The sequence below is a fragment of the Caloenas nicobarica genome, chromosome 16 (assembly GCF_036013445.1).
Source record: "Caloenas nicobarica isolate bCalNic1 chromosome 16, bCalNic1.hap1, whole genome shotgun sequence".
In the NCBI taxonomy this organism is placed as follows: Eukaryota; Metazoa; Chordata; class Aves; order Columbiformes; family Columbidae; genus Caloenas; species Caloenas nicobarica.
In genome coordinates this window covers 3,278,346-3,302,067 of record NC_088260.1, presented here as the reverse complement: position 1 = coordinate 3,302,067, position 23,722 = coordinate 3,278,346, and the positions used below count along the sequence as shown (strand labels likewise).

Sequence of the window (23,722 nt, the reverse complement as noted above, 5' to 3'; positions counted from 1 at the left end):
GTTTCAGCCCATGCTCGCAAATCTCAAAACAGATTCGTGCCTTACTTCTAACTTTTTGCTCTGAGAACGATGGGAGCAGAACATGACAGAAGTGCACTTTGGGGACAGATGTTGAGAAAACAGACAGTGAATCTTATGCAGCACTTTCAAATCATCCAACTTCTGTAAAATAGCAAATGCATATTAATAAAGTTTGCGAATCAGGATGAAGTGGTTCATACCGCAGTGAACAGGCACAAAGAAATGGTCCACGAGATCCCAAGCAATTCCATCTACTTAGGGTGCGGGGGAAATGTGTGAGAAATATCATAGGTTTAACCAGACTTTAAGAGGTTTGGGTCAGGAAGGGTCCTCCTATAAACCCAGTTTATTCTTGCCTTTACCTGGGTTTACTGTTTTTTCTTTGTTAAATGTAGTTTTGGCCAGCAGCCACCGTCAGTAGATGGACCAACCTCATGGAGCAGTCAGGTTTTAGCATCTGTATATTGATCTTCAGTGCTATAGCAGAGAGATTATGGAATTTGCCTAAGGCTCTGCGAGGATTTAACATCAGCTCTTAATTCTCAGGTTTTTGTTCTCTTTGCCACACCATGGATAAAATTCCCTAGGTATTAGAGGCAACCTAAGATAAGGATGTTTTCTTTCTAGGGGAATTTATAAAGTAGCGTTTACTTACTACTTAAAGTGCAAGTTTTGACATTTCAACTGGCCGGGAAAGGAACAAAAACTTCTTGCAAAGATTCTTTTGGTTTTGAAAGACAGCGTTTCAAAACTGTTTCTGGAAGTGCCGAGCATAGTAACTAACCTGGGGTTTCAAGGGTGCAGGAACCGATGGAGTCGAGGGCTTCCAAACCGGGGAGCTCCGGGATGAGCCTCAAGAGCGCGGTGACCACCGAGACCCTCGGCTTGGCCCCCAGGTCCCACGGCTCGCGTGCCGGTGGGCAGGAGCCGCATCACGGGGAGCCGGCATCTCGCTGCTCCCGAGCTTTCAGGTTTCCATGGGGATTTCCTCCTTTGAAAAGTCTGCAGAATCGGTTCATCTCCAGGAGATGTTTCCGTTACAGTAAATCAGCATGTTTTACGTGCCCAGAAACGTTTCCTTGGAAAATTCACTGTCGGCTCTATGTAGTCTAGCCTGTCTGGTCTTTTATTTGGCTTTGCTTGCGTTGCGCTTTTCATCAGAGAAGCTGCAAGTATTTTTATTTAACCTTCAGTTGAATGCTGAAAGTAAGAGGCAAAATGCAATTCTGCTGATGGTTCACCCATCCTTCAGGATGGAGAGAGCATCAGCAACTGTTGCTGTGATTATTTCGAATGACATACGTGTGGCCCATGGAGAGATTATTCAGCCGAAGTTTACACAGTAGGCAGGGAATTATGCCGAGGGAAATACAATCTCTATAGCGCCTGCATCTAATTTATGCAGTTTCCCTCACAGACTTTCTCTGTTTTTCAGCTCAATGCTAATGTCTGTAAAAACCCAGAAGGTTTTTATATACATAGAATTTCTCTATGTTATAGCCAGAGAAAAATACATTGAAGCGAATGCTTGCCTTGGGAAATATATTTTTGCCTAATATAAATGATTATTTTAAATCATATCGGTTATAAGTGTAGCCGGGTGAATTGCAGTCTGGCTTATATGAGACAATAGATCAAAATCAAGTCATTCTCAACACAGCATTTGATGCCGACCTTGAGCTCTGACAGTATGCAAAAGAACAGATATGCTCAATTTTATGCGCCTCTTTACTATTTCATGCTGTGTTGTGTAGTATTTGATTTTATGTTGGATTTTGTTCTAGCAAAACCGACTTCAGTCCTCATATGAGAGCAGATTCTTCCTCGTTTTGGTAAGTTTTGGGATTCTTAACCAAGCACGGAAACTGAAAAGCAATTGGAAACAGTTTCTTGATTCAGCAACGTGCTGTGTTGTAAGAGACTTATTTGTCAGAGCCCCGTCTCTCCAGTAATGTCATTACAGGGCGATGCTGCAGGTTGTAGGTGAAGCTCCAGCTGTCACTTCCAGTCCCTTTCGTCAGTCTAAGCTGGTTTTGCTCTGCTTAAGCTAAGTCTTGGTTGTTTGTTTTCATTCAACAACTGGAATTTAAGATTGACTTGGAGCTCCAGGTGTGCTGTGGGCTGGGGAATTTGTTTCTTTTCTTACTGCAATCCAGCCGGTGTGGCTTGGTGTGGTTGAGGGACCCAGATATGTCGAGGGCAGAATTTGGAGGCTAAGCGTGCATTTAATGTTTTTGCTGTGCCTGACAGTCATATTGCTCGCTTCGTTGACAGATGATCTATACATGTGTGCAATGAAATTCTTATGACACTGGAGATTAATTTGCGGCCTTGCCAGTCTGGTCTGTACTGTAAAATTTACCATCTGTGGACATAAATTTTGCCCATTATGTTAGGTGGGTTGCCATTAAACATAGTTTAACCATAAAGACAGGTGAAATGGGCTATGTTGCCATGATTAAACTTTTTTATGGGCTACCTAGTTTTTTTTTAAAAAAAAGCACAGCTTTGAGATTCCAACAGGACTAATAGTTGCATCAGTGTCACAATCTTTCAGATGCATTTTGTCTTTTGAGGCGCAGGAGTATCTTCCTTACTGACAACCTTAGATGAAATATAGTAAATGAGGAAAGACGGAAATCCTGACAAAAGGAAGGGGTAACACCAGCTTTTGTGCTATTTACTAAACAGAAGAGGTCTCCTGATATACATGGAGGAGCTGGAAAAGAGACGGGGAAAACAATTCTTGCTTAACTGGAAGGACAGAAATATGACCCAGTAGCACTGGGAACGGCTTGCGTTTCTTTTCTGGTACATGGTATTAGTTAACTCTGTCTTGAGACTCAAAGGGTGTATTTAAAAGAAAAATGGGAGTCATTTTGTACAGCAAGAAAACGTTTAATGGGATAAATGGACAATTGCCTCTTGGTTATAGGAAAGAAACCAGGACATTCTTTTTATAAACGGCAGAGTTTTGTCCCGTTTTCCAAGTCTCCCCATTTAAACCATCAGCGAGAATGTGCTGGTAACGAAGGCTGAACGCTAATAGCAATTTGTCACAGACAAAAAAGTGGGTTTGTCGGCATTCGCTCCACGTCCCTAACACAAGCGACCCACCCTTCTTTTATGCCCGATCAGAATAGCAACGGGGATTGGAGATATTCCAGGAATAATAGTGAATAATAGGAATAAATAGTGAGGAATAGGAATAATAGTGAGGGGCTGAAACAGGTAATGAATCCCATGCTAGAGAAATGAAAGCGGCCGCGGTCAGGATGCGGTTCTGTGTCTGGAGGGGAACGACAGGACCATGCAAAGCAACGTCGCTGTCGCTCGGTGCCTTGGCAACCTCGGGGAGAAGGATTATCCGCTTCTCCCTGCCACGCTCCACATATTGCAGGGCAAAGATTACCTTTTGATTTTTTTTTTTTCTTTTTTCTTTTTTCTGGATGAACCTGTGCAAGGTGTAATACACACCGGTTGGCTTTTACTGATTATTCTCACTAGGAAAAATGATATGAAGGATTTATATGAATAAACATATATCCATATGGAGGAGGTTGTGTCTCCTGCTAAGGAATAAAAATTGCACAGGCCATTAAAACTGACTTACAAGGCTTCTGCGTTAATAATGAAAGATCTGTAGAAGTCTGAGCAGCCGTCTAGAAGGCCAGAAAAAAGATCATTAAGAGGACGTCTCCTGCCAATAGCTGCCAAGAGCAAACGAGGGAAAGAAAACAGAAGGTTTTAGATCGAGAAATGCATAGAAAATGAGAGAATACAGCCTGTGGGGAAGGCAGGCTGGCTGCACGTGAGGAGGAGGAGGCTCCACGCGGCCTTCGCCGCCCGGAACCGGGCTGGGCCGAGCGGGGAGGCGGCGCGGGGTTATTACCGCCCAGAGAAATGAAGCATCTCTTTTATGATGAAAATTCAGCAGAAGCGAAAGCGTTGAGAAAGGGGAAAAACGTACTTCGGAAATTAATCAGAAAAGCTAGTTCAGATTTAGAAATAACGACAGAATTAAAGCATTACTGGCTTCTTGGGAATATTTGTTTTTTACCGAAAGATGTTAATAAACCCAGACTGGATGTTTAAATGTATTTCTTTATTTTCTCTGAGCGTACATTGAACTAAATGTAAAATACAAAATAGCAATATGTAATTTTGTTAAAAAATATCAAGCACTGCAAAGTCTGGAAATGCCAGAGATGTCTGTGCAACCTTAACTCCCCGTGTATATGCAGATTGTAACATAGTCCTTAAAGACAAATTCACACTTCTTTTTTTTTTTTTTTAGATATTCTCCTTCATTCACTGCATACATTGACTTGCTCCCAGTGTTTGTTTTTTTTTGGGTTTTTTTGTCACTGAATGAGAAAGGGAGAGTAACATCCTTTCAGGACCCTCTTGCAAAGCCTGGGGGAACTGTCGCCGGATTTTTTTTTTTTTTAGCTTGGATAAACCAGTTTCTATAAACTCTCTTTCAGAAAGGGCTGAACCATTCTTTATTCCTGTTTGAGATGGGCACGTGGCCCAGAAAAAGTGGCTCCAGCTGACGAAAGCCTGATGTGATGCTACAGAGCTAAAGATTTCAAAAGGATGATGTATGAAGTAGTTAGACCCGAATCTGTGTTGACTGAAGTGAAAAAGGCTCCGTCCCTGGGTACCTGCACCAGCCAACCTGCCCTGGGAGCAGCCGGGCCACCTTGCCAGGTTTTCTCTTCTTCTTTTTCCTCGCTTTCAGATCACCTCCTCTCCCTTAGGCACATTGGAGAGGGAGGAGAAAAGAAACCACCCCCTCAGTGTCTCAAAAACGGTTAAAAGTGACAAAAAGGGCGCAGCGCTTATTTCTAGAGCTCCAGCAGTCCTAAAAGCTTAAAAACCGATGGATATCTGACAGTGAATAAATGACCCAGTGAATCCTGAAAGACCCGGCAAGACTACAGTCAATAAAGCTTTTTAATGGAATTTTAGATAAAGGTCAACTATCTGCTACAATAATCAGCCGTCCGCGATCGCTCTTCGTAGGAATAAAACGGGCAGCGCAGCAGCCCCACGCGCCAGCGAGAAACTCCGGTTGGTTGTGGGGTATCCGGGGCATCTGAAACGCTTCCAGATGGGATCGCAGCATCGTGGTGATAAAATGCTCTTTTTTGTCGAGGTGTTTTCTGAGGGTGGCTTCTGTTGCCCTGCAAAAGGGGTCCCGAATGTGCCGCTTTGTCCAGAAATGCAGCCGCTCGTTCCCGTGGTGTTATTAAGGTGGTGTTAAGGTAAAGGAGGATGAGACGGTATGGGGGAGGCTCTGGTGCTGAGTTTGGGTGGCTGTGGCAGGTGTCCCCGCCGTCCACCCCTTCCCTCGGCCGCCGTGGCTTGGGGACGCTCCCTTCTCTGGGGAAATGTTCGCAAGAGTTGGACGGGAAGGGTTGACCAAAATGCTGAAGCAGTTGAATTAAAAATATTCAGCCTGCCTGTGTGTTTCACCAGATTATTTTTCACTGAGAAAGCGAGTAGTTAGAAAGCTAGTTATTTTTATTTTTGACAGTTTGGGAACATTTCATGTGTATGATGGGGGAACATTGAGTACAGCTGGAGTGAAACAAGGCTGGACTTTCCATTGGAAAAGGTGTTTGGTTTTCCCTTGAAACCCCAGTTTTTCTTCTATTTGAGTCCTGGCAGCAGCACAGCTATCTCATTCATCTGCCCATCTGCATCTATGAGCGCTAAGGGATGTGGCAATGTTATGTAAATTAATTTGCTGTATCTCATATTCAGAACCATAAAATGGAGAAAAAAAGAGAGTTATGTCGATTTTAAGTCAGTTGGTGTGTGCGCAGGCATCTCGTCTCCGCAGCACTGACTACAAGTGGGTGAGCAGCGCTGCGTGTAACTGGTGCCAGCGCATCTTGTTTGACACATCGGATCGTTTTTGCACGTGTGTGACAAATAAGGTTTATAATAGGAGGCCCGACAAGCTCTTGTCTGCCAGTGTGTTAGCAGGCACTGCTGTGCTCTGCAAACGGGGATGATGTGAAAAGCATTTCCCGTGGATTTGGAAGGTGCCAATATGCCATGTGACTTGACACAAACTCAGCCTCGTTGATGGTAATGGAAAGAGATTTTACGTTTTTAAATGGTTCGGGTTCTACAAGCTTGTTCCTAGGCTGATCCCCATCTCCGAAAGCTTCGACATGACAGCTCCAGCTAATTAACTCCAGGCAGCTGCTGCACAACCCGATGTTTCGGGGCCGGGTGCGGATCTGCAGAGCGCTGCCAGCAGACGTGGCACGGTCGGGCTGAGAGCGGGGTAGGAGCCGTGGTTAAAATGTTCGAGATGCAGAGCGTGCGTGGGAAGGACGAAAAGGGGGGTTTGGAGGAAACCACCACTAAAAGGATGCCCTTGGTTTGTTGCATCTGCTCAGAGTCCCTCGGTGCATTGTGAGGCTGTGCTGGGTGGTGATGCCTCTCGGATGAGGAGCTGCATCTAAAGGGCTGCTGACGGTTCAGCCTCTCCAGCCTGCACAGGGCATTGCCGCTGCCCTTCTCCAAATCCTTCTGTGGCTGGGGGCTGTTCTGTCTGTAGTTATTGCCTTGCAGGAATGGACAGATGATTTACTCTTGCTGGGATTAACATTGGTGCAGGCATGAAATGGGAAGGGAAAGGCACTGAAGACAGGAGTTGAGTTTTGCCCGTGAGCACCTGGCTCTGAGTTCATTCACCTCCGTTAACGAACACAAAGTTGCCTTCAGGTGACAAAGCTGCTTAAATACATGGCGTCACAAAGGGTAATTTAAGGACAACAGCTGCAAGATAAATATTTTGTTCATCTTTCTTTGTTTCGGGTTTTTTTGCACCTTGTATTGGGAACATGGGTCAGAAAAGGTTCCTGTCTTTGAGCGATCATTTCACAGTGTGTCTTGGGGGAGGTCTTTGTTTGGGACAATATGCTGAGTGGTCCCTGCTCTGTGCAGCCAGACAATGATGGCATTGATCAGCTTCTTGTACAGCTCTTCATTAGCTGGCAGTGCACTAAATCACAGCCTTGTTTAAACAAGTCAGACACAACAGTGATTCGGTCGTTGATGCGGTTACTTCTAGTGTGTAATGAATAGGGTTAAAAGAAAAGTATAAAAATGTGTCTACTTTGAAATTCACTTTCTTCCTGAGATAAATGATTTGGCTTGTGCATTGCTGTCATTTTATCCCGGTAAAAAACAGAGTACTATCCCATGAAGCTGATGAAGTATTGCTTTGAGTGAGCACACTGATCTTGGTTTCTTTATATTCCCACTGATGTGACAGAGAGTTGTTTTTGTCCTTGTATTTACCCGTAAGTTTTTGCATGCTCTGATACACGAAGGCCAGTGTGGTGGTTAGCTGACAGCTTTTTGGAGGGAGGACTTTCAGAAAGAGCAGGAAACACAATATTGCAATAAAACTGTCAACATATCTTGTTTTGGGTGTTCCTCCTGCCCCCCAAGCAATTTATGTCAATAAAAGGCTCATGAGAAAGTGTGAGTTTGGACAAGGCAGAGCAGGGACCTGTGCTCTGCGTCAGGTATTTAATGCTTCAAATAGCTGCCACATGCGCCTCGGATGCTGCACTCAGCCAGGGCATGAAAGTAATAATATTTACAATCTTATTGGATCCCAGATGAATCAAAAGAACTCGAGGAGAAGGAAGCTGTGGAGATGCTGTGGATATCCCCAGCGGAGGAGGAGCTGGTCAGAGCAGCAGTGTTTCCAGGGGTATCCCAACGAGGAGAGCGCTGTTGAGGGGGCTGTATTCTAACAGCCCCATGTTTGTGTAGCAAACTTGTCACCTTTGTCACTCTGAGCCATCAGACATGGCTCCAGCAGGTGTCCCTCTGCTCCTGCCTTGTTTTTAAGTTGCTCACTAGGACCAAGCTATACCTTCCCCTCCGCACTACATCCTTTTTTAAAAATTTTCCTGCCAAGTGAACTTTCTCGGTTGCTTTTTTCTCACTGTGTGGTGGCCCAAGCTTTTGTGGTATTAATGAAAGAGTCCTCAAATGCATTTTCACTGAACCCCCGTCTCTAATTGTGCCGGTCCTAGAAGGCAGCAAGTGGGCAAGGAAGAGAAGCAGAAGTGTAGGATAGATGGTGCCTTGTTCATGGGCTTTCTAAGCATCTGCTCGAGTTAATGAGGGTCTGGGCAAGAAATGTGCCAAGTGGCCACGGTAAGCAGACATGTGAGTGCTTTGATGCAGATCTCTGATGGAAGACGGTGATAAAATGCACCGAATGATGCTTGGGGACAGTCTGAAAAGTTTGTCCCGTCCTGGGAGGTGGTGGAGGGTGAGGAAGAAGCGGTAGCAGACTGTGGGAATCTGGACCAGGATCCAAACGCATTGTGAGTGTGGGTTGGTTTGGATCTGGGAGTTTGGCTCTGGCCCATCTCTAATTTAATTTGCCTGGCCAGAGTCTTTTCTCTCTTACACAGAAAAGAGGGGTGATTTAATTGACTTCCATAGAGTTGCTTAGGATTCGTGCCAGTAAAACTATTTGATTTGGTTGTGTGCAAGGCACGTGTGTGTGTTCTGGCTTTGTATTCCTGATAATTCTGAAATTTGTTAGGGGCAGTAGTAACCCTGCATGGGTGGGAGGGTAGGACACAGATTGGTAGCAAATGGTCATGTTTTGGGTACTGTTTTTAATGTCACACAGTACCACTTGTAGTACAGTCTTAATTGTGGCATTTCCTGCTGTTATCTCAATAATGTGGCGTAAGTACCTATGCTTTGCAGCTAAGATGACTTTTGACTCATTTGCCAAAGCTAATAACCCTTTAAAAATAATTTAAACCTTTTCAGAAGTGTTTCACTGATGCTCTTGGGACCAGTAGCCCTTTATTTGCTATAGAGGAGATACAGAATGAATAGCAGTACTGTGGACTCCCTCAAACAGCGACCTTATGTGAGATGCAGTGATTACAGCAATTAAATCCTCTTTGCCAAGGCAACCAGGGCTTTATTTCAAACTGAAGTTAGCATTATTTTTTTTTTTTTTTCCCCAAAATGAATCTATTCTGCATGCATTATTCATTTTTCTTTGGAACATTTAGCCTGTATGAGTTGCATGAGCTCAAATTCAGTATTATTATTTATTAATTATTGCATTGAGGTAGCGTCTGGGACAGCCTGCCTCCAGGGTCGGAGGGCACAGAACAAGGCCATAACCCTTGTCTCAGATGAGGGTTGAAGACCTGACAGCATTTCTAGAACAACTTGCGAGAGTTTGCATTTGCTTTTTGCTTGACTTCGTAACCTATGCCAAGGAAGTCTGGGGCATGTCGGTCCAGTACGGTTTAGACCATAATCTGAAATTTATTTACTTAAATATTTGGAAAAAAGTAGGTTGCGTCAGCTCAGGCTTTCTGAAGTCCAGCTATGTTTGAGTGACTTGAGCACTGAATTTCTTGTTGCTGTGGCTCTTGCTTGGAGAGGGAAAGGTCAGTGATCAGAAATGATGGTTAAGATAGAACATTTTCTTCAACAATTTTGGAAATTCTATCTTAGGATGGTTTTTTGGTTCCTTTTCTTTTTCAAGAAAAAAGTGTTAAGGAAGTGCCTCTAACCCTTGCCTTGAATGTGCTACACCTTCATTTTAAGATTGAGTTCATTGTCTGTTTCTGGTATTCTATAAATAGCATCTGGATTGACAAGAAAACTAAAATGATTCTGTTTAAATCTGTACCGTCCTCCTAAGAAATCTACATTCATTATTCCTGGGATGACTGAAAAATTTACAATAGTTTATAATCTGGTATCATTTCATTCTTCTGGGTGTTATTAATTCCCTTGTCATAAAACGTCAGGAGAACTTTGTTCAGCTTGCACGATTTGGGCTGAGAAAGCCACGCTTGAATGTTTCTTAGGAAATGGGGTAGATATCTTTGCATTCTGGGAACTGTAAAATGGATTCCTGTCCTTTGACTGAACATTGGATGCTTACGAGGTGCTGAAGTTGAAGAACGGTTGGTACAGCCGCAGGTTTCTTCCACCTGGGGAAGAAAAATGCTGATGCAAAGCAGATCTGGTTCGGGTCAACGTTTGGGTGCAGATGTCTGAAATCACCAGCGCTGCGGAGGCTGGGGCTTGTGGTTGATCCTTCTCCGCGTTATTAGTGCCGGACGGTTGTCCTGGTGTGGCTGCGTTGATGGTGGCATCTCTTTGGCGACATAAACCCCAGGTGCCAGTTCTTTGGTCATTTGAAGATTCCGGGTTGCATTTCACAAGCCCAGAGGCGGCCAACCAGGGTCCTGGCCACGTTTCAGCCTCAGTAATTACGACTTGCAAGCGCAGATTCTCTCTGCCTCTTAAATCACATTCGCTATTTTTCGCTTCCTTTGCTAAACTGCCGTGTCCCCCCGTGCTGTTGTTGGAGATAATAGTTCTAATGCTTAGCCTATTTATGGAACATGATTTGTAATGTCGCAAGGTGTTTTTACAAGAAACGTCTGTCGTTACGTTCCTTTCACAAATTACTATTTTTGTTGCTCACATTCCAGTCATACACCTCAAATACGAGATGCTTTCCCAAAGGAAGGGAAGGCAATGCCCCTTCTACCCCAAAGCTGTTACTTTTGAGCAAGGACCAGGGGGATGTTCTTGCCCTTCCGTTTAGCTCTCTTACCAGGGCAAACGTATTTGGGATGGCCAAGAGAGCACCCAACCTGAGGGTGGCGAGTTCAGCAGGCAGGGAGATGTTGTCCTGTGCTGTCCCCCAGCGCCGATGCTCCGTCCGTCTTCCCTGGGACTCATCCCTCAGAGCTTTCCCAGCCCCTGAGCTGCCGTCCCCTGCATCCCCATGGCCAACCTGCAGGCGCGGGGCGATGCTCGGGCTGGGCTCCGGCCGCAGACCAGGAGAGGGCAGAGCGGACTCGGCTCTGAAGCAGAAAACCCCGGGCGAAAGCCTAGAACAGGTGGGGAGGGGAACTCTCCTGGGCAAGGACGTGGCTTGGGGCTGGTGCAGCTGCCCCCACTGGGATGCGAAGCAACTTCATAGTCTGCGACCCCTCTGAAAGTACTCAACACGTCCTCTCAAAAATGAATCAGCGGGGGGAGATTTAGCAACTTGTTGACCCAGTGGGTGAAATGCATGTAAGACTTTTTTGTTTTCCTCCCCCCACACTTTCTTAAATGGTTTCCGAAAGCTGTGCATGTTCTTTTTCTGAATGCACGGCACTCCTTGTGTGTGCTGGACATTGCAAATGCACTTAATAAAGCAAACCTCTCCACTGGTCTGCAGGTTAAGAAGCTACGAGTGAGCTTGTCTCTTTGCAGAGCGACTTCCTTTTCGGACTTGAAAAACAATGGAAAATGTAGTTAATGTTCAGCCTGACAGAGTCTTAGCAAACATATTAAGGGCTTCATTTAATAAAATCATATTTCACTTTCATAGACAAGAAGCAGAATAGAGTTGAGTCCTTTTTAATGAATAAAGTCCTTAGCAAGGCACTTGCAATCTTTCTTTATGTGAGGCTCATTCTCAGTTTTTTTTGTTTTAGGAGCCAGGGAGATTTAGTGCAGCATTTTCTAAATTGTCGTCCTTCCTTTGGAACAGAATGGAAAGGGAAATGTATCTCAATGTTAAACAGACGTGAAACAGAAATGTGTTTTTTCCCAAAAGAAAAGTTAAACATTTGCAAGAAAAATGTTCTTCACAGAAATTTCAATTCTGTTAAAAACACATTTTCTGTCAGAAAATAATGGTGCTGGATGAGCTCTAATAATAAACCAATTTGTGTGTACCACGGGAGTGGACTTTTTCAGTCTTTTGTTGTAAGTCATGCTGGAAGGGCTGCCACTGGGCTACAAGAGCACAGATATTTTCACACTGGGATTTGTGTCTACTTGAATTATGTGAATAGCTCCACTGAAGTACAACTGGGAAAAAATTCATCATGTGGCTTATTATGAAAACGTTGCTTTTTACTCCATTCAGTGATGTTTGAGCAGCTCTATGTATTTTTCTCTCAGATTTTTTTTTTTTTTTTTTTAATTCTTAAATACTCTCTGCACAGTGGCTCAATTGTACCGCACACAGACCATGCGGCAGCAAACTCCTGATTTCTGGGTAACTGGGCTGCTGCAGCTAATGAAAAACATTAATGTGCTGGGTGTGAGCCGCTTTTTCAGGGCGTTGGGTTGCACGGCGCTCTCCTTTCCTTCGCTGATCCAGTTTATTGAGATCAGCAGGTGCACCAAAGCATGCAAATTTAAAAACTTACTTTGAGGAAAACTGAGTGGTGTTTTTCCCTGAAACGAGCTGTTTCTCTGAACGTCGCTGCCAGAGAGCTTGCTTGGGAGAATATTTGCAGAAATGGAATGCAAAAGTGGTACAAATGCAGCCAAATTGAATACATTTACAGATGTCAAAGGCTCGACTTTTTTTTTTTTTTTTTAAGCTTGCAAAACTCTTTGGGATGAGGACTGTCACTTTGTGTAGATTTATAGCGTCTTATATAATAGGTCCCTAAACAATTTGGCCTCCAGGTGCCACTGCAGTCTGATGGCTTTAATGGTGATGGTGACAATGCTGGAACCACCCAGCCTAAAGACCTACGGGTTTCTGAGACAGCACAGGTACCTTTTATCCTCTCTGGTCCACAGTCAGTCATGCTTGATCACAGTGTGAAAATTGGATTTGTCAACTAGTAATCCCTCAGTGATCAATAATTACTTGTAATTACGTGCTGTTCAAATGCTACGGAGAGAAAATTGAAGTTTGTGGCTGGAGTAGGAAATGAAGAATGGCAGGTACACAAAGCCATTTGGCGTAAGAGAAATTCATTTCAAGAACTGAATTTGCACGAACAATAGCGAGTTAAACTGCCTTCTGTAGCTGGGCCACGTCTCACAGCTGGAGGGGTAGCGGTGTTTAGGCTAAGCAGGCTACTGTGGTCCTTAGTGAATTTGCTCACCATAAAGCATCATAACTTGGACAACAAGGAGGTTTGCTTTTTATTTATAGTCTCCCAAAAATGTGCCCCATGTAAAATGTCATGAACAAGCCCGTATTTGTGAGGAATGTGAGGAAATATCCTTTGAAACTTCTACTCTGTTTATAATCAATGATTCTTCCCCCACCCTGTTTAAATTTTTGTCCAGATACACGTGCTAGGAGAAACTGAAATCACTGCTTGAATATTCACTCATGGGACTGAGTCTCTCTGAAAAGATGCAAACCTAGACGTGTGGTTTGGTTTCGGATGGAGGAGGAAAGGTCCTTGTTCTCTTCTCTTTGCTTTCTTCTCTGCTCAAAAGAGCCCAACAGACCCGTTTTCCAGATGTTATTCCAGCTGTTTCTGTGGAGGCTCCGAAAATCCAGAGGTGCGTGTCCTGGGATTTCTGTGGAGATTTTGCAGGTACTCTGCCATGGGTAATTCTTCTCAGACGAGGAGCCAGAGAGGATCTTTTTTTCTTTATCTGTATATCCATGGGTGATTTCCACTACCTCCTATGTCTGATTGTCATTCTCTAAATAGACATGCAAAATGAAACTGTTTAACTGCAGGAGGTGGGAGTGAAATAGCTGGAGTAGACCTATTACACAGTGGTATGCGGGAAAGAGCCAGCAAAATTTATGGTTTCTGAGGGACCAGGGTATTTTTAAGCTTCTTGTATTCCTACATTTCACAGCCAAGATTAGCAGATTGTTGACAGCTCCATGATATATTTGCTGTCACCTGGCTGGAGTCCGAAGCAAGTGATAAATTTTTAGTTTGAATGAGCTTGTGTGATGTGCAACGACAGATATATTTTCGTTACTACAAGTATGTAGCGTGTCCTATGGTTGGGGATTTTGGTGCTATTCTTGGTGTGGCCTGGAGTGATTTGCTTGCTTTCCTTGTGCTTCTATTTCACCATCCAAGAAAAGATGGAGAAAATGACACATTCCTCACTTGCTGCGATGGCTCATGCTTTTTCTGCGATGTTGGAGCCTGACACAGGCTCATATCATTTTCATTGAGTTTAGTAAAGGCCGTTTGCTGGCAGGAGGTGCTTTGCAGAAAAGAATCCAGTGTTTCCAGTTGCTGTTGCTGAATTTCATGGCTCTTGGGTGTATGTCATATGAACTTACATTGAAAAAGTCGGAGTGTTAACACTATATTCTGGGAAGATGCCCCTCCCAGAAAACCCGTTCAATATGGGAGAAGGGACAGTGTTTGTAAATATATAAGGGTGAGTGTCGGGAGGATGCAGCCAGGCTCTTCTGGGTGACAACCAGTGATAGGACAAGGGGCGATGGGTACAAACTGGAACACAGGAGGTTCCACTTAAAGATGAGAAGAAACTTCTTCATGGTGAGGGTGCCAGAGCCTGGCCCAGGCTGCCCAGGGAGGCTGTGGAGTCTCCTTCTCTGCAGACATTCCAACCCGCCTGGACACCTTCCTGGGTAACCTCACCTGGGTGTTCCTGCTCCGGGGGGGGATTGGGCTGGATGAGCTTCCGAGGTCCCTTCCAGCCCCTGACATCCTGTGATTCTGTGACTCAATTTTCTCCTCAAGTGACTGAACAGCTAAAGGAACTGAATTTGCAGATTTTTGGCATGAGGGTAAAACCGTAGTGCTATATATCGGCGAACTCTATTCAAATGAAGAGGAAAGATAAATGATCGTTTATTGGATTCCCTCATCTTTATAGTTTCTAGTGTCTAAATTTATCTCAATACAGTGAAATCTGTCTTCCCCAGGCCTTTTAAAAGGTCCCACATATATCAGCATTAATTGGATGTAGCTGCGTTGAGGCTGGTGTTCTGCTGCTGGAGAAAAATCGGAGTCAGGCGAACTGGCTTTGCTGGCAGTGGGAGAAGGAGGAGAAATAGTGTTCCACCCCAAAGCGGGGCGGCTGTTTGCTGGGAGCTGGAGGCGCTGTCATCGGCGGCACATCAGCGAGGGACATGGGGACGCAAACCATGTTCAAAACCACTGCAAAGTGTGGCTGAGCACTCGGGGGGTCTGCTTAGGTCTAGAAACCGTCTTTCACTTGTAACGGCAGCTTTTATCAGCTTGAAAAACAGGAAGTTTGAAAAGCAAGGAATTATTTTATTCCCTGGAATAGGATCATTGAATTTTCTCACTGAAGGCCGTTCAGAAATGTGTGCACACAAAGTACTTCGGTTGTTCACCTGGAGGATAAAAGCAACACGGGAAATACACGTGTGTGCGATGTGACTGCCGGGAGGAAGCAAACAGAGAAAAGAAATCCTCAGAGAAGGCGGCTGCGGCTGCCGGGGAGGAGAACGGGTAGAAATGCAGCGCAAAGGCGTTGGAGAGGAATTCGGCTCGTGCCGGTCGGGGAGGATGGGAAGCCGGGAAGATGTCCCTTCCCTGCGGTGACACGGTGACGTGGGGACCCGCTCCGGGTGGCCGTAGCATATGTGCGGCAAATGGGCCCCATTAGCGTGCGCTGTTTGCTCTCTGCGGCTGGTGGGCCCGGGGGAGCTTGGCAAAGGTTCGTTTTGGTGGAAACCGGTGCTCTGTGAGGGGATTTTACAGTACGTGCACACGCGGAATCCCCGGATCAGGCCTGATTAATGGATTTGGCCGGAAAACCAAAGAGAATAGCCAGGTTGGGAAGTGGCACTGCTGTCTGTGTGAGGCTCCCCGAGAGCTCGGAGCATCTGTGTCCTCCAAAGTGCCAAGGAGGGAGCAGCAGCAACCTTACAAATTGAGTAAAATAAGAAGCTAGGCATAGACAGTAGATATATACATAAAAAAGCAAGGCCCCCGCCTCTACTGGATTGTGTATTTGTACTGAAGAAAGGCTCAAACTGTACCTAGAAATGGATCTCTCTGAAGTTGAGAGCAGTTGAAAAGTAGAACATAACAAAAAAAAATGTGCATACGCATAAGTGAAATGCACACTTTAAACTTCACGTTGTATGGGTTTAGATTTCCTAGACATGTTTTCTGAGGTTTTAAACCACAGATGCTTCCAGAGAGCAAGAGAGGTGACGCCAAAAGTCCCTCGTGTTATAGGGCCTATGCCATTTTTACATCTCTTGAGGTGAAGGGTACAGGAGTCAATAGATTAAAGGGATTAATGTTGTTTCTTTTAAGTGTAAGTATGCAAGACATATACATTTGCAACAGAGGAAGTATCCATGTCCGTACATCCAATTTACTTTGAAACAGCTTGGTTGTTTATGTAAATTATTTTGCCTTTGAGTTGCCAAAATGGAGTTGGAGAGTGATGCTGGGAAAACCAGAAGCGGACGAAGAAGCAGAATTAGCTTGAAAACACAAATCTGGGGCGGTGGAGACTGAGAAGCATCAAGAGACGGGGGGCAGATGTCTGGCCCAGGAGCTCCTGTCGTTCGGGTTTGGTTCTCCATGGCAGTTCTGCCACCTGCTTCTCCATCCGCTACCCACGTGTGCTCCTGTGAGAAGGGCAGAGACACTCTCTGAAGCACCTCCAAACCTCTGCTGTGCTTAGACATCGAAAACGGAAGGTGGACCTCCCTTGCTACAGAGTCGTGGTGATCGCTTGCCTCAGGGGACAGAGCATATGTACAGCAAATGGACACTTATATAACCCTATTAGCTTATACTGTATGATTTCAACTGCTGGTTTGCCACGGGGGGTTGGAGAAGAAGAATTAGGTAATATAAATAGAAAGATTACGTCCTCCAAAAGAACACCATTCAGCACATATTGCTGGCCAGCCTCATGGTTCAGAGCCAATAAGCAAATTTGGCCTGAATCCTGTTGCAGCGTTTTACGGTGGCACCGGCGCAGCCCAAGGATTGGCAATATCAGCAGAGGTGGACGCGGTTCCTGCCATCCGCTGCCCGCAGCTCTGACTGCCCGACCCTGCCTCTCAGGGGCAGAAACCTAGGGCCAAGTTAATTGTGATGATTTTGGAGTACAGACCATTCCCTTTGAAGTGGCTCTTGAGAGGAATTCGTCCCGTGCATGCTTTAAATGGCAAGTTGCTCAGAAGTGCTTCTGCTAATGCATCCTCCAGGTTTATTTCAAATATCCCTTTTCTTGCTTTCAGTGATTGGTTCCTGGTACAAAAGCAGACACTTTGCATTAATTCCCCGCAGGGCTTCTATGCCATATTTTTAGGCTTCTGAGTGGCATTGTGGAAAACATGAAAGCATTATGGTAATGATCAGGGCCAATTCTTGTGTTCTTTATTCAGATATCAAGTAGAAAAAAAAAAAATCCGTGACAGTTAATCATGCAAAAATCCTACGAAGAACTCATTTAAGGGAGAGTTTGGGTGGGGACCTCAAGATTTGGCCCATAGTGCATGATGGATTTTAACAACATCTAGGTAGTGATTAGGTGGAAGAATGTAAGTATAAATGGTTGGAGTGCTGGAGTGAAAAAAAGTTAATAGTATTGTCCGTTCAACACCACAAGGAGCTGTTGCATGTTATTACATGTAAAGAAAAAGAAAGTATAACGAATGCACTTTCAAGCCAAGTCCTCCCACTGTTCTTTTCATTTGTCTTGTGAATAATCTGTGGGACTGACTGAAGGCTTTGCCTGGTCTGGCAGGAGCCTCTCGGCTGCCTAATAGCAGTACAGCAGGTACGGCACAGCACCTTTTCTTATTTATTTACTTACTTATTAAAAGGAGTGTTTACAGAAAGCTGTGCTTTGACCCAGGCTTTAAGAAAAGCCACCTTTGCTTCACTCCTTGCAGTCTTCTGACAGCTCACGTGTTGAGAAGCACTTCCCACCATGAACAAACTGCCAAATGCATTTGAAATGGAAAATTTCTGATCGAAATGGGCATCTTGGAGCTTCCAGCTGCTGGCGACCGTATGGCAAAACAATCGCAACACTTGCAATCACTTCGCAGAAGCTGCTTATCTAACAATCAGGGCAGCTTTAAATATTTATTTGAAACTGGTTGGTTTTAAGTATTGAAGTGCACTGCTTTTATCCCCCACTATTTGTCTAATTAAAACAGGGTGAAGCCAGCCAGGGATCCTGTTTACCCACGTCATGAATGCTGAAGATGGGTAATTTCAGAGCCTTACAGGCCTCTGCAGAGAAGGAAAAGAATTTGGAAATGCTTAGGTTCATTTGCAAGCTGTACCTTGAGGACCTTTCTGAACAAAAATAGGAAAACTTTGCAGATTTTTTTTCCATTCGTAGGCAGAGACCGAGAGCAGCAGGACGCTGCCCGTTGCACGGCGCGCAGCGAGCCCCGAGGCTGGGGCACTGGCCAAGGGCTCCAACTTGAACAGAATTTCTTCTTGTGCTGGTTTTCCTTGTCATCTTTCCCCATTTTCAGCCAGGCTAGACACTGACCTCCCGCTGCGCTACCTCCTTTGTCCTCTGTTGACCCTCGAGCGCTATGGTTGTGTAGCTTGCACTTGGGGGACATTTTGGGTGGAAGAGGTGAAGGAGAGATTTGCTCTTCACTTGATCTCCAGTTTTTCTTCTACAGCTTATTCATGAGTCTCCAGCAAAGCTTTTTCTGACTCCACAACTGTCTCAAATGCAGGACTTTGGCTGCACAATACTTTTTCTCCATCGGGGCGGCTACAGCAAGCTGCTATGGCTGGGGACAACAGGGAGGAGAGGGGCTGTCCCCTCTGTGTCCCAGAGAGCCCTGCACGTAGATGGGGAAGCTCTTTGGTGCAGAAAGTCTTCTGCCAACTGGCAAATGTGATTTTGAAAGTTATCCTTACAAGTCCTTCTGACAACTGTTCCTATTAGGAACTCAATCAGTACCTCATTGTGAATTCAGTCAAGTTTTCCCTTGACATGCAATGAATCTATTAAGTGATGAAATGTCAGTCAGTCAAAGCAAATTTGCACTTATTCCAGAAAGAAATCTGAATATGTAACTGTTGTAGTGGTGGTTGGGTGAGTAGAGGTTTTCACAGTCCTTTTTCTGCATAATAAAAGTCCTAAATAGCTGGGTTGACCCCCAAGCAAAGGTGGTGGTAGTCCTACCATAGCCCAGCTGTGTCTCATTTCTGACCATTTTTGTCCAAGTTGAATCAGTGTTTCTGTCTGGTTGGTCCCTGGTTTGCGACTGAATGATTTAACCTGCTAAGGGTCCTGAATCCCCTGTCGTATTTCCATGTACTCTTTGCAGGATTCTCTTCCTGAGCCGCAGAAGGTGACCAGGGATGAAAAGGGACCCTCCTGGCATCCAGCAAATCTCTTATTGTTTAAGCAAACTGCCTCATCTTGAGTCACCTTGAAGAAAGTAGGCTGTTCAGTAAACAAAAGGGAAAATTTGCTTAGTACATTTTTGGTTTTGATTAAGACCGTAACTTCTAGCAGGCTCTGCTGCTAATCTGCCCGATGGAGAAATGGGTACCTTGTCAGAAGCGGCAGCCCCAAATTAATTTCTGCAAATGTATTCACTCTTTGAAGAAACCCTGCTAAGGATTTGAGATCTGAAAATGCTGAGGCTGTTGGGCAGCTCGTTGGGCTCAGGAAGAAAGAACTGAGACGTGGCGTGCGGTGGGGTTGGTGCGTTGGGGTCGGCTGTGGCCCACGGACGTGGTGGCTGGGATGGTGCTGCCGTCCCTGCTGTGCACCGCGAGACCCTGCGCCGGGACAGCCGCCTGGGCACGGAGCCGAAATGCTGCTGCTCTTCAACCCTCCTCAAGGCCCTTCCTGGGGGGGAGATGACAAACCCATTATCTTTTCCATGCGCTGAGCCATCGATAAAACATGCTATAGTTTCCTAGGTGAAGCTTTTTTTTTTTTCTTTTTCTTTTTTTTCTAACACGTTTGCATTCGTCGCTTTGGTGTAGCATCGCCCAGCTGTGTGAGCCTTTCGCGACACATCGCTTTGCTCAGCGGCACTCGACATCGACAGCGTTGAAAAGCAGCTCGAAGGCGCTGAGGTCTCCTCCTTGGCTTGTTCCAAGCCTGCGCATCGGGAGATTTTTTTTCCCACGGTTTTGTTCATGCCAAAGGAAACTTCCATGGAAAGAAGAATCTCAGGATTTGGTTTTATAGCTTAAACACAGACGACTTTGCTGCATAAATGCCGGGTGGTTTATGTGAGCGAGGGCTGCAGCGTTGGCTCTTTTTAGGGGCTCTTTTCCCCCCCTCGAGGTGTAAAATGCCTTTGGAGTTCTCAGAGGCCATTTCCATGGTGTTGTGATTCAGTGATGATGATACTGCTTTAAATCAATCGTTCGTTTACTTTTTCATAAAAGCCCCCAGTTTTAAAACCTGCTTTTCAACTTCTATTTCATTCAAGTTTATATTGGTCTGCTGAAAAAAATAATCCCATGCACTTTTATTGTCTTTTAGCATCTACTTCATTGTCCATTATATTTCGATACTTATTTATTCCAATGAAGGAATGTAAATGTTGAAACATTCTGCAGAAAGCTAAATGAACTGCCAGCAGTAAATAGCATTTTTGACCAATTTAATAATTTTTCTTTCTGCTTGCAAATGGACTGTAAATGTGTCTCCATTTTTACAACTTTGGTTGCCGTTTGCAATTATTCTGCGAAGAGATGAAGTGTTTCGTGCTAGGTGGACTTAGAGGGTTTTGTCTGATGAGCTATAAACTTAGTGGTATTTTTTTGTTTTAAGAGTAGCTCTTCGATTTATGTGGTAGACTTGGGCAGCATGTGCTCTCCTGATGCATTGGCTTGCACGCTTTCTCTAGGTCACATTTTACCTGATTTGTGGGAATTAAATGAATATCAATGTCTCTGATCTTTCATTCCTAACTTTGATAAAATTCCAGCCCTTTGTTCTTGTGTTTGTTTTAAGATTAAAATTCTTGGTCTGCATTTAAATTGCAATTCCCCAGTATTTTCTGGCTATTCTTAATGGGTATGACCTCCCGTCTCTATTTATTAGCCTGTTCTTTATAAAAAGTCTTTAATATAGCACTTTCAGAAGCAGGTAAAACATAGAAAAAACCTGAAAGCTCTTCTGCTAAGAATTTCCCTTCCATTTTTTTTGCCCCCATAGAGCAGAGCTGACTTGTGCACAGCTTCAGGGCAGCAAAATTGTTCCTTGTGAGATGTTTAATGGCAGTGAAATCTGAAATCAATGGTCATCTGCTGAGACAGCATCTTCCTAGAAATTTAAGATCTGAACTTACTGGTACTTCATGACTGCTGTTTTTGTGTGATGGTCTAGGGGAACTGCAGGAGTCGTAGCACCCTTTCTCCCCTTGTGCAGGGCTTTACTTGGCTACTCAAGTGTCACGTTCGGTGTAACTGTGGAGGAGGCTGCACTTTTAAACCAGTGGCAGGAAATCACATTAAATTCAATGTAATTACATTGTTCTAAAAATGTGATTATGTCTTTCAACTACCAGCCTCCTACTAAATTACTTCAGATCAGTCTCAATCTGTGGAATGAAATCTGTCTGATTTAGATGTAAAAGATGTAATAAATATGAAGAAGTGCATTTTGCATTTATGTTTTATATTCACCTGTGACTGTATCTTGCGTTGTCCAGATGTAGCCTTTCCCAATGCGTACATCTCACCTGCTGCACACAGGGAAATTGAACCTTGACTTCCCTTAATATAATGATTTACTCTTTGCAGTGCCACGTGTATGACATTAGCTGCTTAATTTCACGTAAAACTGCAGAGAGGTCTTAGCTGCAGGAGTGTTCTGTGAAGAAAGGGTTTCCCCATGTGAAAATAAGATAAAATGTTCCCAAGAGTAGGTCCAACCTTGACTGTAATGGTACTGCTGAGGTTTCACAATTCTAAAATGTGAGAAAGAAAGATAATATTGGTGTTTCTGATAGGTGAGCTTTAGCCTGTAGCTTGAAGGCCACTTTTTGAAGCCTGTTGCTATGCTGGCAGAGCATTATACCTGAAAACACTTGTGCCCTGAAGTTAATTGAGGTTGATAGCTTCACAATGAAGATTCAAGTCAGGAAGGCAACGCCACCAGGAAAGAATGGACCGCTTTTCTCAACACCAAATCAAAGGAAGTAATCCATAGACATAGTGATTTTTTTTTTTTTTTTGAATGGTGCCTTTGTAATTCGAGTTCTTCATCAGCAAATCAGATAATTTATAGCCTAACTATCAGATTAGAAAGCAATCTCAGCCCTAATAGCATACTGGCTTCGTTTTTAATATCCACAAGCTATTGATGTTAGTAATTGAGAATAAGGTTTTATACCAGCAATTACTTGCAGAGAAGATATTGTCACTTTAATGCCTTGGTGCTTGACTTTAGGATAAGGTCAGATATAGTGACAGTAATTGCTGGAGGAAATAATTACAACCATAATCACGCAGGCATCGACAAACACCTTTGCAGGAGACTTGTCTGAAAGCTGAGCTCTTAACTTGATGTTAGTGTTGCAATTGGAAAACGATTGCAATTTGTAGGTGCCAAATTGTGTCTGCAGAAATGTAAAGCAGGTTTCTTGACTTTCCGTTCTTCATCCCCCGGTTCTTCTGTAGGAACCAGCAGAGTCACTCGGTTGTCATAGCCGGCGGTGTTTCTCAGCCCTTTAGTCCCAGCAGCTTCTCCCGTGTGCAGGGCACCACGAGGACAGGTGACTCTTTGAGGCCGGACAGTTTGATTTATGAATAAATCTTCTCCAACTGTCTTTTTAACTGAAGTGCAAGATAACTTTAAGCCTCCCGCCCCCAATTCCTTTCCATACCAGGTCTCGGTGAATGGGACTTCCCCTTAGGTTTAATGAGACTTTGAATATCTCAGCAGTACAATCAAAAGGACTCTGGAAATAAAGATTTTGCAGCTGTAGAAGCTGCTCAGATGTGCCATGAAGATGAAATAGGGAGGAGCATAATTAATCTTTCTGTCTTCTTCAAGATGTGTTAAGATCAGACCAGGCTGTTTTCTCTGAGGAGCCGGAGGGGAAAAAGGGCTTGTCTCCAGGAATTAATCTCCTGGTCTCCAGGATTAGCCTCCTGAAATATGTCTGAAAGTGACTGCTGTAGCAGAACAAGGGCTGTTTGCTCCATCTCGGTGCATTTTATAAACCATTTCAAATATAATTAAACTCCCCCTCTTCCCTCCCATATTATTTCCGAGTATTGATGGGCACGTGATGGGTGATCTTATTTAATGAAAAATACTATTGGGTTTTTTTCACTGTTTTGTCATATCTTTCATAGCCTGGGAAATACGTTTTCTGTTAGAGTCAACAAGAAAGCTGGGCTGATGAGGCTGCATACAGAGCTGTCTCCAACACCGCTGTTGACCCTGGGGTGGAGACCTGTCCTGCCTGTCCCCATGTCCCCAGCCGGGGAGGAAATCTGTTCCTCTGGACACCCAGGGACAGGAGGGCTCCGGAGGGACGGTTCTTGTTTCACTTGTCCCCTTGAAGCAGGAGAGGAGCGGCCGCTGTTTTCCTGCTCAAGCGTAACTACTCATAATTAGTTTAGCCTTGGGTTGTTGGTCCTTCGCTGTGTTAGATCAAAAGAGCATGTGTGTGTGTTTCTCGTAGTTAAGAATTCTGGTGGAATTGCACCATCCCCATTTCAGTCGCAGTCATTTTTTGGACCGGCCTCAGATTTACAAGCAGATGTTAAACATCCTTAACGCGTGAAGGCGATTTTTGTCCCCAGATGCCACGCGGTGAGAGCACGGCGTGCTGCCCCTTGTTAAAGAGACCGAGCAGCTGATTTCCTTTATTGAAGGTCTGGAATCCCCCCTAAGCACAGCAGATTCCCTCGCTGAATAAGATCGTCTTTCTGTGCTTAGAGCCCGTGTATCAGAA

General features: G+C 44.5%; 1 protein-coding gene across 1 annotated transcript in view; it reads left to right on the top strand.

Annotated features, from left to right (window-relative positions):
* The window catches only part of TMEM132B (transmembrane protein 132B), a 229,698-nt gene that overhangs the window by 64,647 nt on the left and 141,329 nt on the right, over positions 1–23,722 (top strand). The gene's annotated exons all lie outside the window — the stretch shown is intronic.